Below are 19,843 nucleotides of genomic sequence, written 5' to 3' on the forward strand. Positions count from 1 at the left end.
CCATAGTTCATAAGGCGTCGTCTCAACGGATTTTGATGGTGCCCTATTTAACGTGAATGCGGCCGTCTCCAAAGCATAACCCCAAAACGATAGCGGTAAATCAGTAAGAGACATCATAGATCGCACCATATCTAGTAAAGTACGATTACGACGTTCGGACACACCATTACGTTGTGGTGTTCCGGGTGGCGTGAGTTGCGAAACTATTCCGCATTGTTTCAAATGTACACCAAACTCGTAACTCAAATATTCTCCTCCACGATCAGATCGTAGAAACTTTATTTTCTTGTTACGATGATTTTCAACTTCACTCTGAAATTCTTTGAACTTTTCAAATGTCTCAGACTTATGTTTCATTAAGTAGATATACCCATATCTACTTAAGTCATCTGTGAAGGTGAGAAAATAACGATATCCGCCACGAGCCTCAATATTCATCGGACCACATACATCTGTATGTATGATTTCCAACAAATCTGTTGCTCTCTCCATAGTACCGGAGAACGGCGTTTTAGTCATCTTGCCCATGAGGCACGGTTCGCAAGTACCAAGTGATTCATAATTAAGTGGTTCCAAAAGTCCATCAGTATGGAGTTTCTTCATGCGCTTTACACCGATATGACCTAAACGGCAGTGCCACAAATAAGTTGCACTATCATTATCAACTCTGCATCTTTTGGCTTCAACATTATGAATATGTGTGTTACTACTATCGAGATTCAATAAGAATAGACCACTCTTCAAGGGTGCATGACCATAAAAGATATTACTCATATAAATAGAACAACCATTATTCTCTGATTTAAATGAATAACCGTCTCGCATCAAACAAGATCCAGATATAATGTTCATGCTTAACGCTGGCACCAAATAACAATTATTTAGGTCTAATATTAATCCCGAAGGTAGATGTAGAGGTAGCGTGCCGACTGCGATCACATCGACTTTGGAACTGTTTCCCACGCGCATCGTCACCTCGTCCTTAGCCAATCTTCACTTAATCCGTAGTCCCTGTTTCGAGTTGCAAATATTAGCAACAGAACCAGTATCAAATACCCAGGTGCTACTGCGAGCATTAGTAAGGTACACATCAATAACATGTATATCACATATACCTTTGTTCACCTTGCCATCCTTCTTATCCGCCAAATACTTGGGGCAGTTCCGCTTCCAGTGACCAGTCTGCTTGCAGTAGAAGCACTCATTTTCAGGCTTAGGTCCAGACTTGGGTTTCTTCTCTTGAGCAGCAACTTGCTTGCCGTTCTTCTTGAAGTTCCCCTTCTTCTTCCCTTTGCCCTTTTTCTTGAAACTAGTGGTCTTGTTGACCATCAACACTTGATGCTCCTTTTTGATTTCTACCTCGCAGCTTTCAGCATTGCGAAGAGCTCGGGAATAGTCTTATTCATCCCTTGCATATTATAGTTCATCACGAAGCTCTTGTAGCTTGGTGGCAGTGATTGGAGAATTCTGTCAATGACGCAATCATCTGGAAGATTAACTCCCATTTGAATCAAGTGATTATTATACCCAGACATTTTGAGTATATGCTCACTGACAGAACTATTCTCCTCCATCTTGCATCTATAGAACTTATTGGAGACTTCATATCTCTCAATCCGAGCATTTGCTTGAAATATTAACTTCAACTCCTGGAACATCTCATATGCTCCATGACGTTCAAAACGTCGTTGAAGTCCCGGTTCTAAGCCGTAAAGCATGGGACACTGAACTATCGAGTAGTCATCAGCTTTGCTCTGCCAGACGTTCACAACATCTGGTGTTGCTCCAGCAGCAGGCCTGGCACCCAGTGGTGCTTCCAGGACGTAATTCTTCTGTGCAGCAATGAGGATAATCCTCAATTTACGGACCCAGTCCGTGTAATTGCTACCATCATCTTTCAACTTTGCTTTCTCAAGGAACGCATTAAAATTCAACGGAACAACAGCCCGGGCCATTTATCTACAATCATACATAAACAAGCAAGATACTATCAGGTACTAAGTTCATGATAAATTTAGGTTCAGTTAATCATATTACTTAAAGAACTCCCACTTAGATAGACATCCCTCTAATCATCTAAGTGATTACGTGATCCAAATCAACTAAACCATGTCCGATCATCACATGAGATGGAGTAGTTTCATTGGTGAACATCACTATGTTGATCATATCTACTATATGATTCACGCTCGACCTTTCGGTCTCCGTGTTCCGAGGCCATATCTGTATATGCTTGGCTCATCAAGTATAAACTGAGTATTCCGCGTGTGCAACTGTTTTGCACCCGTTGTATTTGAACGTAGAGCCTATCACACCCGATCATCACGTGGTGTCTCAGCACGAAGAACTTTCGCAATGGTGCATACTCAGGGAGAACACTTCTTGATAATTTAGTGAGAGATCATCTTATAATGCTACCGTCAATCAAAGCAAGATAAGATGCATAAAAGATAAACATCACATGCAATCAATATAAGTGATATGATATGGCCATCATCATCTTGTGCTTGTGATCTCCATCTTCGAAGCACCGTCATGATCACCATCGTCACCGGCGCGACACCTTGATCTCCATCGTAGCATCGTTGTCGTCTCGCCAATCATATGCTTCCACGACTATCGCTACCGCTTAGTGATAAAGTAAAGCATTACAGCGCGATTGCATTGCATACAATAAAGCGACAACCATATGGCTCCTGCCAGTTGCCGATAACTCGGTTACAAAACATGATCATCTCATACAATAAAATTTAGCATCATGTCTTGACCATATCACATCACAACATGCCTTGCAAAAACAAGTTAGACGTCCTCTACTTTGTTGTTGCATGTTTTACGTGGCTGCTACGGGCTTAAGCAAGAACCAATCTTACCTATGCATCAAAACCACAACGATAGTTTGTCAAGTTGGTGCTGTTTTAACCTTCGCAAGGACCAGGCGTAGCCACACTCGGTTCAACTAAAGTTGGAGAAACTGTCACCCGCAAGCCACCTATGTGCAAAGCACGTCGGGAGAACCGGTCTCGCGTAAGCATACGCGTAATGTCGGTCCAGGCCGCTTCGTCCAACAATACCGCCGAACCAAAGTATGACATGCTGGTAAGCAGTATGACTTATATCGCCCACAACTCACTTGTGTTCTACTCGTGCATATAACATCAACATATAAAACCTAGGCTCGGATGCCACTGTTGGGTTTCGTAGTAATTTCAAAAAATTTCCTACGCACACGCAAGATCATGGTGATGCATAGCAACGAGAGGGGGAGAGTGTGATCTACGTACCCTTGTAGATCGACAACAGAAGCGTTTGGTTGATGTAGTCGTACGTCTCCACGGCCCGACCGATCAAGCACCGAAACTATGGCACCTCCGAGTTCTAGCACATGTTCAGCTCGATGATGATCCCCGGACTCCGATCCAGCAAAGTGTCGGGGAAGAGTTCTGTCAGCACGACGGCGTGGTGACGATCTTGATGTACTACTGCCGCAGGGCTTTGCCTAAGCACCGCTACAATATTATCGAGGACTATGGTGGAAGGGGGCACCGCACATGGCTAAGAATATGATCACGTGGATCAACTTGTGTCTCTAGGGGGTGCTCCTGCCTCCGTATATAAAGGTTCAAGGGAGGGGGGCCGGCTGGCCAGGAGAGGCGCGCCAGGAGGAGTCCTACTCCTTCTGGGAGTAGGACTCCCCCCTTTCCTAGTTGGAATAGGATTCGTGGAGGGGGGGGGGGGAAGAGGAGAGAGAGGAGGAAGGGGGGCCGGCCCCCTCTCCTTGTCCAATTCGGACCAAGGGGGGAGGGGCGCGCGGCCCAGCCCTGGCTGCCTCTTCTCTTCTTCCACTAAGGCCCACTAAGGCCCATATACCTCCCGGTACTCCAGTAAAATCCCGATTTCACCCGGAACACTTCCGATATCCAAACATAGGCTTCCAATATATCAATCTTTATGTCTCGATCATTTCGAGACTCATCGTCATGTCCGTGATCACATTAGGGACTCCGAACAACCTTCGGTACATCAAAATGCATAAACTCATAATATAACTATCATCGTAACCTTAAGCGTGCGGACCCTACGGGTTCGAGAACAATGTAGACATGACCGAGACACGTCTCCGGTCAATAACCAATAGCGGAACCTGGATGCTCATATTGGCTCCTACATATTCTATGAAGATCTTTTATCGGCCAGACCGCATAACAACATACGTTGTTCCCTTTGTCATCGGTATGTTACTTGCCCGAGATTCGATCGTCGGTATCCCATACCTAGTTCAATCTCGTTACCAGCAAGCCTCGTTACTCGTTCTGTAATACATCATCCCGCAACTAACTCATTAGTTGCAATGCTTGCAAGGCTTAAGTGATGTGCATTACCGAGAGGGCCCAGAGATACCTCTCCGACAATCGGAGTGACAAATCCTAATATCGAAATACGCCAACCCAACATGTACCTTTGGAGACACCTGTAGAGCTCCTTTATAATCACCCAGTTACGTTGTGACGTTTGGTAGCACACAAAGTGTTCCTCTGGCAAACGGGAGTTGCATAATCTCATAGTCATAGGAACATGTATAAGTCATGAAGAAAGCAATAGCAACATACTGAACGATCGGGTGCTAAGCTAATGGAATGGGTCATGTCAATCAGATAATTCAACTAATGATGTGATCCTGTTAATCAGATGACAACTCTTTGTCCATGGTTAGGAAACATAACCATCTTTGATTAACAAGCTAGTCTAGTAGAGGCATACTAGTGACACTCTGTTTGTCTATGTATTCACACATGTATCATGTTTCCGGTTTAATACAATTCTAGCATGAATAATAAACTTTTATCATGATATATAAGGAAATAAATAATAACTTTATTATTGCCTCTAGGGCATATTTCCTTCAATTCGACATAGACAATGTTGGTTCTTTAGTTTGCTCTTCGATCATAATCGGCATACACACAACTTCGCCGGTTTGCTCTTCAGCTACATCCGACATATTCTCCACCTTCTTCTTCTTCCCTATCTTCATAGCATCTCTCTGGAAAAGAGAAACAATGTCTCCAACCCTCTTCATTTTTTAACAAATCTGCAAGAGAACTTCTTTCTATCAATAAAGCTAATTGAGGCCAAAATGATGTGCACAATTATGCATGTGTTCATGTAGTGAATAACATAGTGCAAAAAAGCAAACCCTAAATTAGAAATTTGAGTATTTTGGTACCTTAAATCAGGGTATTCTAGTTTCGGCAGAGTGGTGAATGAGCGAAATGGTCGTATTTGGAGGGGGGAAAGGCCGCCAGGGTAGGGGCGTCCAGGGAGAGCGACTGGACCCGAGGGCCGGGCGGGCGGGCAGTGGGAGGAGAGGTGGGAGTTTCCGGAGCGGTGGCAGGGGCCCGATCGGCGGCGAGCCCATGAGGAACGATGAGGCGGCTATATTCTTGGCATTAGGCAGTGGCGTAGTGAGAGGGCACTGAGACGAGGAAGTTAGATGTGGACTGGCAGCTGCGTTCTTCCTGGGTGTGTTTATAGGGCCATTGATAGAGGTGAGGGGCCTGATCTTTCAATGAGATGATAACTATCGATTTGGTGGAGACGACTTTGATAATCCGACTAGAAACGTACATGACATTGCGCCTTAGCAATCGCTAAACCAACTCCGAGAGGTTATTGACCACGCCGGAGCATGATCAACCTGGCCACGAAGGTCTATTCCTACAAGCAATAAAAGAACAAGCAAGAATATGAATACGCAATCTGAATATTGTGAATATGGATGAAGTATTGATAAAAGTGGGGTTTCAAAGCGGTCTTGGTCTGGCCATTGGGCACAAACGAAGTACACGAAGTTGCAGCGATGGCTGACTTTTAACTAAATAAAACCCAAGCAAAAAGCTACTAGATGGATCTACTTATATAGGAGAAAAGGGTGGCGGCCAAGGAGATGGGAGGATGTCCCAAGGCAGCCTAAAACTAACCCTAGGTCGTACAAGGCTCATGGGCCCAAGTGGAGGTGATGCAACACCTTTGAGCTTGTAGTTTGACTCGGATTCTGCTATAGCGTTAGATTGTTTCATCAATATCTCAATGCTCCAGATGAAATAGAAGGTGAATCCAATTGGGATGGAAAGAGCACGAAATCTACTTTCCAACAAAAAAATAATCACCCAATTCGGTGTCCGTATGAAAGAGTTCTTGGCATTTTGAGTCATGTATGTCTATGTAGTCCGAATCTGAATCTAGAACGTGAGAGACTTGGACTCTATCTTCTCTTGGCCCAAAAGTGACGTGAGAGGACTTTTTGAACACCTAAACTTCTCTTTTCTCTTATCTTCATATGTGGATTGTACAAATGTCCCATATACCTACAATTAGACATGGCACAAAAGTCTGTGAAGTATTTTTTATCCTGGATGACATAAATAAATTATTGCATAGTTTGCACTAGAAATCACCTCACAAATATACATGTATGCAATATTTTTGGTCGTGTCCAAGGTAGTCATGTCCTCATCAGCCATCCTTTTTTCTGGACTAGTTAGAATGCATAGGTATATAGGCTGCCACATTATTTCAGGGTGGGCCAGGGCCCAGCCTGGCATCCGCCGCTGCTCCCAGTCGTCCCCTACCTCTTGCCAGAGGGATGGGTGCGCATGGCCACGACACTCTGGCACGCGCATGGCCACGTCCTGCTTGGTTGCTCACCTTGGACGCCTCTGGCATCGCCATGCAACCCCCTGGATGCCTCCTACTCTCCCCCATCTTCATCTCTTCCCTCTGCTCTCTCTCTCGCATGACTGCCATTAGCATCCAAGATAGCTGACGAGCACCACCACGGCCACCCTCCACCCTATGCCTCTCCATATTGTCCAACGGCTCCACCTCGACTTCCTGAAGCTTCACATAAAAGCTCACAAGCCCGTGTGCACTGTAACCCCGCCATCGGAGTTGTCTTCAAGCTCGGTATTGATGACCCACAAGTATATGGGATCAATTGTAGTCGAACCCAACGAGTAGCAGAAGGAAATGACAAGTGGTTTTCAGCAAGGTAATGTCCGTAAGTGCTGAAGTTGTAAGTAACAGAGTAGTTTGATAGCAAGATAATTTGTAACGAGCAAGTAATGATAGTAGTAACAAAAGTGCAGCAAGATAACCCAATCCTTTTGCGACAAAGGACAAGCCAAAACGGTCTCTTATAGTAAGCAAAGCATTCTTGAGGGTACACAAAAATTTCATCTAGTCACTTTCATCATGTTGATTTGATTCGTTTTTGCTACTTTGATAATTTGATATGTGGGTGGACCGGTGCTTAGGTGCTATTCTTACTTGACCAAACGTCCTACTTATGATTAACCCCCTCGCAAGCATCCACAACTAGGAGAAAAGTATTAAGAATAAATTCTAACCATAGCATTAAACTTTTGGATCCAATCGGTCCCTTACGGAATAGCACATAAACTAGGGTTTAAGCTTCTGTCACTCTCGCAACCCATCATCTAATAACTACTCCACAATGCATTCCCTTAGGCCCAAATATGGTGAAGTGTCATGTAGTCGACATTCACATGACACCAGTAAGGGAATCACAACATACATACTATCCAAATATCGAACACATATCAATTTCACATGATTACTTGCAACATGATTTCTCCCGTGACCTCAAGAACAAAAGTAACTACTCACAAATGATAATCATGCTCAAGATCAGAGGGGTATTAAATAGCATAATGGATCTGGACATATAATCTTCCACCAAATAAACCATATAGTAATCAACTACAAGATGTGATGTAATCAACACTACTAGTCGCTCACAAGCACCAATCTATAGCTTCGGTACAAAGATTTCCCCCTCCGGGAGGGAAGTTCCCCCGGCGGAATCGCTCAGCCGGAGGGCAAAAGTGCTCCTACCCAAGTTCCGCCTCGAGATGGCGACGCTCCATCCCGAAAGTCCTATCCTTATTTTTTTCTAGGTCAAAATGACTTATATACCAGAAGATGGGCAACAGAGGTGGGCCGAGGAGAGCACAACCCATCAGGGCGCGTCTGGGCTCCCTGGTGCGCCCAGGTGGGTTTTTCCTACCTGGTGGGCCCCCTCTGGTACTTATTGGTTCCAATATTCCTCATATATTCCATAAAAAATATCCGTAAAGTTTCAGCTTGTTTGGAGTTGTGCAGAATAGGTGGCCTGACGTAGCTTTTCCAGGTCCAGATTTCCAGCTGCCGGAATTCTCCCTCTTTGTGTGTACCTTGCATATTATGAGAGAAAAGGCATTAGAATTAGTCTAAAAAGCATTATTATGCATAAAACATCATAAATATCAGTAGGAAAACATGATGCAAAATGGACGTATCAACTCCCCCAAGCTTAGACCTCGCTTGTCCTCAAACGAAAACCAAAATCGAAAAACATGTCCACATGCTCAGAGAGAGAGAGAGAGAGGTGTCAATAAAAACAAAATACGGACATAGAAGCATCATGTAGATTATTATAACAACAACGAATTTAAACATAATACTTTTATCATAGAACCTTTATCATAGACTTCTCATGAATAAGTAACAATTGATCACACTATCGAAGTATAAAGCATAAACTCTATTAGAAACCAACAAACTATGTTCTCAGTCAACTTTGCAACTACAATTCATCATCTTTTCAGGAAGGGTCACGTATCGGAGCCTTTAGGTAAGTCCACATAGTCAACCATCATATAGTCTTCTATGATTGCTAACACTCACCGCATACACATGAGCAAAACATTTCAACCGGAGACATAGAAAGATAGGGGCTTATAGTTTCGCCTCCCAACATATTCACCTCAAAGGTGATGTCAACAATAATAACTCATATGTACCTAGATCTTTCCTCACCACATGATGCTTGCCAAAGGAGAAAAATAAAAAGGAATAGAGAGAAGAAACTTGACTCTTGCATAAAAGTAAATACATAAAAGTAAAAGATAGGCCCTTCGCAGAGGGTAGCAGAGGTTGCCATGCGCTTATTTGTTTGTATGCTCAACCCCTTAGTGCAAAATAACGTCATGTTGTATTACCCCTTGTTATCAACCTTTATTATGCAGTATGTTGCTTTTATTCTTCACCATCACAAGTTCGTACAACGCTCAATTTTCTCTTACACTAAATGATCTCACACTTTTAGAAGCAATTTTTATTGCCTTATTGCACCGATGACAACTTACTTGAGGGATCTTGCTCAATCCCTAGGTTGGTATGGTGGACTCTTGAAAATAAGATTTGGGTTTAAGGGTTTTTGGATGCACAAGTAGTATCTCTACTTAGTGCAGAATTTTTGGCTAGCAAAGATAGGGGGAAAACACCACATGTTGAAGGATCTATGACAATATAACTTCTATGTGAATATGAACAAACATAAATCATTACGTTGTCTTCCTTGTCCAACGTCAACAATTTTGGCATATAATGTTTTGATGGGGGCTCACAATCACAAAAGATTTCCAGGATAGTGTATTTATATGTGAATCTTCTCTTCCCTTATTAATTCTTTCATGAATTGCATCATTGACCAATGCTATGTTTGTCCATCTCTAATAAAATTTCCTACTTATACTTTTCCTTATGTGGTGTCATCACCTACCATAAGATTAACATATGATATTTTTAATTTATTTTCTTTATTTTTATTGCAACATGAAAGTAAAGAAAGCAAAAAGTCAAACTAAACTTTATATTATATCTCGCACACGATTACAAGCATAGATCACTAAGCAAGCTCTCGAAAAGAAAGGATCAAACTAAACTTTATTCATCTAAAGCAAAAGATCGAACTTAAAATAAGTAAAGGAAAAAGGTAGTGGGGGTGATACGATACCGGGGCACCTCCTCCAAGCTTGGTGGAAGCCAAGGGGAGTGCCCATACCCGATACTCAATTTTATTTTGGTGATGAAGAAGTAGATGGTGGTGATGAAGTAGAATTTTCCAATATAACCATGAGTAGATCCCTCAAGCCTTGAATCTCCTGAAGGGCTCGGTGAAGTAATTTAGTGTTTTTCCTCACTTCAGCCATTATGTGTTTATTCTCCGGGCCCCAGGGGTTCGTTTCTGCATTGCTTTCTCGTGGACAAGATATGTCCCAATTGGACGGTATGTGCTCATGAGGAGTATTCTCGAACCCATAGTTGTGAATCAAATTGTGAAAATTGTTATGATGTAACCTGTGTAAAGGCCTCCTTGGTGGGAGTTCTTCATGCACTTCGAGGCTCTCTTGATTATTTGATGATCTTATAACTTGGTCAGGATTTGGATGAGTAGAGATACCAGCCAATGTGCCTCTCTCAGAAGTCGAAGGGTGAAACCCAAAAGGATTTTCCTCTCCTTAGATCCTCCTGAACCAACCCTATGTCTTCTTCATTGTTGGAGGGTGAGGAAGACATGATGCTGGCCTAGCTGAATCTGTCAGAAAATAACAAGGAAAAGAAAACAGAAGATTTCTCTGTGATACGGTGGTCAATATGTTCGGGGGGTATATAAAGATTTTTTTTATCTTGGGAGACGAGCAAACGGTAGAAAAACGGAGTCCAGAAGGTACCCGAGGTGGGCACAACCCACCTGGGCGCGCCTGGCAAGCCATGCGCACCCTGGTGTCCTGTGCCCACCAGGGTGACCTTCCTGGTTGTTTCTTATTTTCCTATTTTTTTATATTCCAAAACTGACAAAAAATATTTTTGCGGATTTTTTGGAGTCCGTTTACTTACCGTATCACGTACCTCCTTTTTTTCACGATTCTGGAGTGTTCCGGAAGGACTCTTTTATGTGTTCCTCCGGTGTCATCGTTTGAATAATATTACTTTCAACATTAATGGGCGTGCCTGAGATATAATGTTTTATTCGTTGCCCATTAACAACGTTCAGGTTAGTGCCTTCGGCATTATTTATTTTGATAGCTCCAAACCGATAAACCTCCTCTATAACATAGGGTCCTTCCCATTTGGAGAGGAGTTTTCCTGCAAAGAATCTAAAACGAGAGTTGTACAAAAGAAGATATTCTCCAACTTTAAACTCACGCTTTCGAATTCTTTTATAATTCCATCTTTTAACTTTTTCTTTAAATAACTTGGCATTTTCATAAGCTTGTGTTCTCCATTCATCTAATGAGCTAGTATCAAATAACCTCTTTTCACCGGCAAGTTTGAAATCATAGTTGAGTTCTTTGATTGCCCAATATGCTTTATGTTCTAACTCAAGAGGCAAATGACAAGCTTTTCCATAAACCATTTTATAAGGAGACATACCCATAGGATTTTTGTATGTTGTTCTATAAGCCCAAAGTGCATCATCTAATTTCTTAGACCAATTCTTCTGGGATAGATTGACAGTCTTTTGCAAAATTAATTTTATTTCTCTATTGCTAAGTTCAACTTGACCACTAGACTGAGGATGATAAGGTGATGCAATTCTATGGCTAACATCATACTTGGCAATCATTTTACGGAAAGCACCATGAATAAAGTGTGAACCACCATCAGTCATTAAATATCTAGGGACTCCAAACCTTGGGAAAAAGGCCCCATGTAATCAAATCCCCAAACATCAAATGGTTCAACAGGAAGTGAATAATTCATAGGCATTTCTTGATGCTTACCGATATTACCTATTCTTTGACATTCATCACAAGATAAGATGAACTTACGGGCATCCTTGAAGAGAGTAGGCCAATAGAACCCATATTGCAATACCTTGTGAGCAGTTTTGTCTCCAGCATGATGCCCTCCATAAGCTTTGGAGTGACATTTCCGTAGGATTTGTCCCTGTTCATGCTCGGGTACACAACGTCTAATAATACCATCTACTCCTTCTTTATAAAGATGTGGATCACCCCAAAAGTAATGTCTAAAATCATAGAAGAATTTTTTATTTTGTTGGTATGTAAAGCTAGGTGGTAAATATTTAGCAACAATGTAATTAGCATAGACAGAATACCAAGGAGTGTTATGAGAAACGTTTATTGCAGCTAACTGCTCATCAGGAAAACTATCATCATTAGGTAGTGGGTCATCAAGCACATTTTCAAGCCTAGACAAGTTATCAGCTACGGGGTTCTCAGCTCCTTCTCTATTAGTGATATGTAAATCAAATTCTTGTAGCAAGAGAACCCATCGAATAAGTCTAGGTTTAGCATCTTTCTTTTCCATAAGATATTTTATAGAAGCATGATCGGTGTGAATAATTACATTTTAATCAACAATGTAAGATCTAAATTTATCACAAGCATACACCAATGCTAGAAATTCCTTTTCAGTAGTAGCATAATTTCGTTGAACACTGTCTAGAGTTTTACTAGCATAATGAATGACATTTAGTTTCTTATCAACTCTTTGTCCTAGAACAGCACCAACATCATAATCACTAGCATCACACATGATTTCAGAAGGCAAGTTCCAATCAGGTGGTTGAACAACAGGTGCAGAAATTAAGGCTTTCTTCAGTGTTTCGAAGGCTTCTAAACAATCATCATCTAAAACAAAAGGAACATCCTTTTGCAAAAGATTTGTAAGAGGCCTAGAAATTGTACAAAAGTCTTTGATAAATCTCCTATAGAAACCAGCATGACCTAGGAAACTACGAATACCTTTGATATCTTTAGGATATGAAACTTTCTCAATTGCATCAACCTTAGCTTTGTCCACTTCAATACCTCTTTCAGAAATTTTATGGTCCAAAACAATACCTTCATTAACCATAAAGTGGCACTTCTCCCAATTCAAGACAAGATTTGTTTGCTCGCATCTCTGCAAAACTCGATCAAGATTGCTTAAACAATCATCAAAAGACCTCCCACAAACCGAGAAGTCATCCATGAAAACCTCTACAATCTTTTCACAAAAGTCAGAGAATATAACAGTCATACATCTTCGAAAGGTAGCAAGTGCATTGCATAAACCGAAAGGCAAACGTCTATAAGCATAAGTTCCAAAGGGACGAGTGAAAGTGGTCTTTTCTTGATCAGGTTGAGAAACAGGTATTTGTGAAAACCAGAGTATCCATCAAGGAAGCCGTTGACGCTCAAAAGTGGCACAATCATAAAATTATCTTAGGTTATATAAAGACTAATTCAAACTTAGGATTGGAGGTCACTCCGGATGGCTCTCTTTAAGAATATCGAGATGGATATGAAGATGGTCTAAAGCGGATCTCGGATGCAATAGTTATGACAAGTTCGGAGATGCTCATGTTGACACCAAGTTAAAGAATGGCACGAAACTCAATTAATATGGCCTCTAATGGAAAACATTTCAACACGAAAGTTGTGCGTCTCATCAAAATGGTTGATTTTGATACAAAAATCTTCTTAATCCGAGGTCGTTTGCAACCTGTGGAGGCAAAACAAGGTCAGAAACAGAAGCTGCAGAGTAATTTCGGACCGATCGAGTTGATTTGATCGCTGAGACCGAGTTGGTCCAGAAAATTACTAGAGAGTTGGCAATGTTCACCCGGTGGGACCAAAGCAAACCAATCGGTGAGACCGAGTTGATCCAGGAAATTACAAAAAGTTACAGAGAGTTGGCCATGTTCACTCAGTGGGACCGAAGTAAACCAATCGGTGGGACCGAGTTTATCTGGAAAATTGCCAAAGATTCCTGTCCGAGTTAGGTTAGGGTTTTTGATATTTTGGACAAAATTTTTAGTCCTTTTCTTGTATGGAAAGTCCAGCCACCTCATAAATAGATGAGAGGTGACGGCCGATTGAACAACACACAACCAAACAAAATAATCTACTACCTTTTGGTGTTCATTATCCCTCTCTCTTGTATCTTTCTTCTCGTGATTCGTTTGTTCTTTGTTTGCAGGGCGGCGAACCTCGAGGCCCTAGGGGCGATAAGGTTGACCTAGGGCAGCCCATAGCCGCCGTGCGCCCTGACGGGGTCCCTCCCGGGCGTGTGGGGTTTCGGGTCTACAAAATCTCCCGCCGGATTGCTTGTGTACCACGCTTCTGGCCGGATCTCCTTCGACGTGAGTTGCGGTGCATCACCCCCGGTGTTGAGGGTACACGGTGACGTGTTTGTGTGTGAACACACTTTTTGGCGACTCCGTTGGGGACGAAGCTTCGAACGGTCTCCGGCCCGTTCTTGCTACGAAGAGATCGTCATCAAGAAGTTGTGATCTACAAAGGTAATATGAATACCCAATTCCCCTTTGTAGATGCAAATAATTCATATGTTGTTGCTGGATCACTCAATGAGCATAATGTATCGGCTAGCCCTAATTTCATTAGTCATGCATCTAATTACATGCAAGGGCCGATGCAAAATAATCTTCATGCTTCAAATTCTTATGATTTTAGCAACATACAACATATGTATCCTAACTCTCATGCATAGGCAACCCCGCACATCCATATGCCGATGAACAACGTGATGGGTTTAGGTAATCAATTTGAAACACCTCATGTTAATATTTCCAATAGCATACAAGAAAGTGTTTCACCCCTTTATTCATCGGCAACTAATTTGCAATATGTGAATCGAACATTGCCGATGGATGGGAGAATTGGCCATGCTACTACTAGCTATTTGGCCAGTTACTCTCAGCCATCATATGCTACACCTCATGTAAATAATTTTCCAGCACCGTATGCAACTGTAGATGTTCATAATTCGGCCCCACACCTTCATGGTCATAGCCGAGTAAGTGAAAATTTTGCAGGAACACACTTGCCATCATCTAATAATGTAGCATATAATGCATGCTCTACGCAATTCGAGAATTTCGACAACACTCACGAATCATTGCCGAAAGAATCTAAAAGTATTGTGGAGCAATCCCTTCCAGAAGCAGTTGTGACTGTGTTAAAAAAGAGCTTGGCACAAAACAAGAGGATTAGTGCTCTTTGCCTTGAACAATATGAAAAGGGGTTGTTTCCTGATTATGCTGCAATAAAGGCTAGTGTTCTGCAAGAAGATGAAACTTCATCAATCGATAGAATTGGTGAGAGAACATATGGTTATATGGCAGTGCATACACCTCCACCTAGTACCGCAACATATTATACAACCCCTACACAAATGCAAAATTTTGGCAATAATAACAATCCATTGTCGAAAGATCCTAAAAGCATTGGGGGGCAAACTGATCTAGAGCCGGCTGGAATTGAGAGGGGAGTTAAAGCTTTGCATGATAGGGTGCAAGTACTTCGCTAGGAGAGAATTAATAGATAATTATCTCAAAGAAAACAAGCCTTGCCAATTGGTAGAATCAATGAAAAGAAGGATGATTCGGAACATGAAAGTGCTTCGGTTGAAAAAGCCGAATCAAGTAGTATATATTCCGAGTACGTCCAATCCAAAGAGGCAAGCATTATTGAGGAAGGGCATGGCAAGCATAGAAAAATGACCATGCTTGATTTTTCTAAAGTTAATGGAACCTACTTCCTGCCCTATGAGTTTAGTGCCATATAAATTGATGAGCTACAAGGAATAGAACAAGTAGCCGAGCAAAGTTCGGTTGACAAAAGTCTTCCATGTAACGATGCACGAAATCAAGAAAAAGATGATGAAAAGGCATTAGGGAGCCATCCAAAGGTGGAGCAAGATATTGTCCAAGTCGCACCACCATCATGCTCTCCCAACATATTTGAAGAGGTATATCTAGCAACTAATTTACCTATTTTCAGATTTGGTCACAAGTTTATTGTTGATGCATCTATTAGAAATACTCGCATAAGTAATTTTCTAAGGTGAATGAAGAAGGGTAATTTACTTTTTAGAAATAAAATTGTTATAGAGCATACCGGCCAACCCATTGTGCCATTTATAAAGACCGATAGTGACTTATTGTTGCAGCCAAAGCTTTCCCCATTGCTTTATCTAAAGTTCATATCTAATTGGGTTGCTTTGCTTATTTCATACTTGGCTTGCATTTTGTCTCAATTGAGACATGTGTGTTCTAATATTTTTTGCTTCGGAAAGATAAAGTCAAGTTTAGATTCTTTTGAGAAAATCGATGCTAGTATAATATCTTACCCAAAGACATCGAAGATAGAGTGCAAAACACAATGCATAGCCGAATGGGGTGATGCAAGATCTGAACCATTCATTTGCTTAACTCCAAAGCCGTTCTCACAGCAAGATCGGCTAGAAAATAAAAAATTACCTTCAATTCAAACATGTGTGATAAAATCTTTGATTCATTGTTGACAAATAATTATATTAGAATTCTTGATCAGCATGTCGAGCCATCTATCCAAGGACGAATGTGTTGTAAGTTGCATGATTCGTTCAAGCATAATTTTGAGGATTGCAGGATGTTTCGTCAAATAGTTAAATCAGGCATTGAAAAAGGACGATTGAAAATTGTTGAAACACCAAGAGATGACCACTCTATACCGATTGGTCCTAATGGCAATTTTTTTTGCATCGGCTACTTCAAGCCAATCCATTTAAAGAGAAGGTAAAAACTACAAGTGACAGGATAAAGCTTTCAAGTAAAGAAGTTATTGAAGAGCACAATGAACATAAACTTGAGGGCGAGAATTCCATCAATGCTACCATGGAGACGCCAAGGACTGGGGGCAACAGGCAAATGCAATGATCGATGAAAGCAAACGAAAATAAAACAAAGGCTGAAATAAGCGCAAGTGTAAGAGATCAAAAATCACCTTCGCCGAACTATTGGATAAATGTCAAAAGAAGAGTGAAGAGAAGAATGCTTATCGGCCAAATCATACAAAGAAAACAAGATCACCCCCAAGGCGCAAATATGAGGATCGGTATTGGCAAAGTGAGAGTTTTAATGCAACATATTCATATCCTTATTTTGGGTCGCCAATGCCAATGTCGTGGATGCCTCCCTATGCTCTTGTAGATCCATATCCGTCATAGGATAGGTATGATACAAGGGCATGTTCTCCATCTTATTTTAGACCATCTCACCAATATTATACAACTTAAAAAACATCATCATTTGAACAATCACATGTTAAAGACGGTTTCAGTCATGAGGAACCGGTCCGGAGCTCAAGGAAGAAGAAAAAAGTGGTCAAACAAGTTTACCGCGTTAAAAGAGATGGTCGTAAGAGTGCTACTTCAGATTTGATCTCAAATGAAAAAGAGCTAATTAAAGTGTTGACATTAGCTACTAAAGGCAATGAGATCAAGAAATCAACTATTGAGAGTCAAAGTGCCAAATCTGAAGAAAAGAAGTTGAGAGTGCACAAGGCCAAAAAAGAATTGCCACTGGTCAAAACAGAACCACAACCGAGATGCCCACTCGGCTTATCGTATTGGCAAAAGAAGGAATTACAAAATCTTAGTGCACAAGAACTTGAAGAAAGGAACATGGCATGGGTTCCCAAAGGAAGTACTCAAAATAAGAATTGTGTGCAAGTTTCCATTACAAGAAGAGTGTCAAAGGTGAAGAAGGAAAATAGTGAAAACTATGAAGAACCAAGCCAAAGGTTTCAACATCTTCGTTCTACACATTATCCATATTCTTCAACTATGCCACTAATGCATATGCCATGGAACTTGTCATCGGGTATGATTAGTTACCCTCAATGGGCTTAGTCTAATCCATGGATGCAATATAATTTCTTATATCATGAAAGGGTATTACCAAATCACTATATGTTTGATTAACTACAAGTTTGTTGCTGATCCAAAGGGCCAAAATGCTTGATCTATCATTTAATTTGTTTATTTTGGATATACGTACTTTGGTAGATGGAGTTTGCATGGACCTTATGGTAATGGCCGATATTTATCTATCGCCCTAAGAATATGTTAAAGCATGGCCGGTGTAGTATTCTAACATCGTCCTTAGTTTGATTGGAGAGCGAGACAAGGTATGTGTTCATGGAAATGTATACGTATACCTATATTATGCTTGCATGGAATTGAGACATTATGACCGACACCATTCAAAATATGTTGTATAGACCAATCCATAGCAAAATTGGTGAGTGGACTTATGCTTTGATTTAATATGATTTGGCTTACAAATCGTTCAATTTACAGGAGGCCAAATCATTGTTGTTTTATTATTGAGCATCGAATTTATGACATGCATACTATAGATATTAGCCTTGTCTCTCTAGTACTACGGAGATTATGTTTTGATGGTTGAATTCATAACAATAGCCAAGGTGTTGGTATTGTTTATATATCTCCTTATGGTGCCATTTTGTGAAGCCTCGTGTCGCTTAAAATATTTTGCGCACAATAATCAAAGCAGAATATGCAATGTCATTTGGTTTGGATCATTTTGTTGCCATAGGTGTTGCACACATTGAGGCTTTAAGTGATTCGTTATGAGTAGTGTAACAAATATCCAAGGGTTGTCAATGTTTTGATGAATCACTTATAGTTTACCTTGAGGTAGATATAGAATTTACCTTGGGTTGCTTTAATATTTCTCATATATCTAGACATGATGATTGAAGAGCAAATGAGTTGGCAAAATGAGCATCCGGTTACCATGTTGATCATTGTGCATTGCATATCTATCAATAGCCGATGCTTGGTCTCACTGACATAGGTAAGGCCGAACCAAAGCCCATCGCTTCGGCCACTAATGAAATTTTTATGCAGGCGAAAGCAAGGATTAAAGGAAGTTCATTATTGGTTATCGGTAAAATCCTAGCAAAAGGGTGAACAACATGGTTCGGAAGATGGCTTTGAGATACATATCTATGGAACTTTATCACCGGATTGTTAATGAAGTTGAGAAGATTTTGCCCAAGTTTGCATCAAGAAGTTCACACAAGCAATGGACGATATATACTTATCGTCCTAAGAACATACAAGTGGCCGATGGAGTGTTGACATCATCCTTAGAACAAACTTGGTATTTTTCGGCACACTAGCTATGCCGCAAAACAGGGGGGCATGTGTTGACCCTCAAAAGTGGCACAGTCATAAAATTAGCTTAGGCTATATAAAGAATAATTCAAACTTACGATTGGAGGTCAATCCGAATGGCTCTCTTTATGAATATCGAGATGGATATGAAGATGGTCTAAAATGGAGCTCGGATGCAATAGTTATGACAAGTTCGGAGATGCTCATGTTGACACCACATTAAAGAATGGCACGAGACTCAACTAATATGGCCTCTAATGGAAAACATTTCAACACGAAAGTTGTGCGTCTCATTGGAACGGTTGATTTTCATACAAAAATCGTCTTAATCCGAGGTCGTATGCAAGCTGTGGAGGCAAAACAAGGTAAGAAACAGAAGCTGCAGAGTATTGGACCGACCGAGTTGGTCCGGAAAATCACCAGAGAGTTGGCAATGTTCACTCGGTGGGACCGAAGCAAACCAATCAGTGAGACCGAGTTGATCCAGGAGATTACAAAAAGTTACAGAGAGTTGGCCACGTTCACTCGGTGGGACCGAAGCAACCAATCGGTGGGACCGAGTTGATCCGGAAAATTGCCAAGATTCCTGTCCAAGTTAGGTTAGGGTTTTTGATATTTTGGACGGACTTTTTAGCCCTTTTCTTGTACGGAAAGTCCATCCGCCTCATAAATAGATGAGAGGTGACGACCGACTGAACAACAAAATCGAACAAAACAATCTACTACCTTTTCGTGTTCATTATCCCTCTCTCTTGTATCTTTCTTCTCATTCTTCGTTCGTTCTTCGTTTGTAGGGCGGCGAACCTCGAGGCCCTAGGGGCGAGGTCGACCTAGGGCAGCCCATAGCCACCGTGCGCCCTGATAGGGTCCCTCCCGGGCATGTGGGGTTTCGGGTCTACAAAAGCGCCCGCCGGATTGCTTGCGTACCGCTCTTCCGGCCGGGTCACGTTCGACGTGAGTTTAGGTGCATCACCCCCGGCGTTGAGGGTACACGGTGACG

This window comes from Triticum urartu, chromosome 2A, assembly GCF_056163025.1.
Source record: "Triticum urartu cultivar PI428250 chromosome 2A, HENAU_Tu73, whole genome shotgun sequence".
NCBI lineage: Eukaryota > Viridiplantae > Streptophyta > Magnoliopsida > Poales > Poaceae > Triticum > Triticum urartu.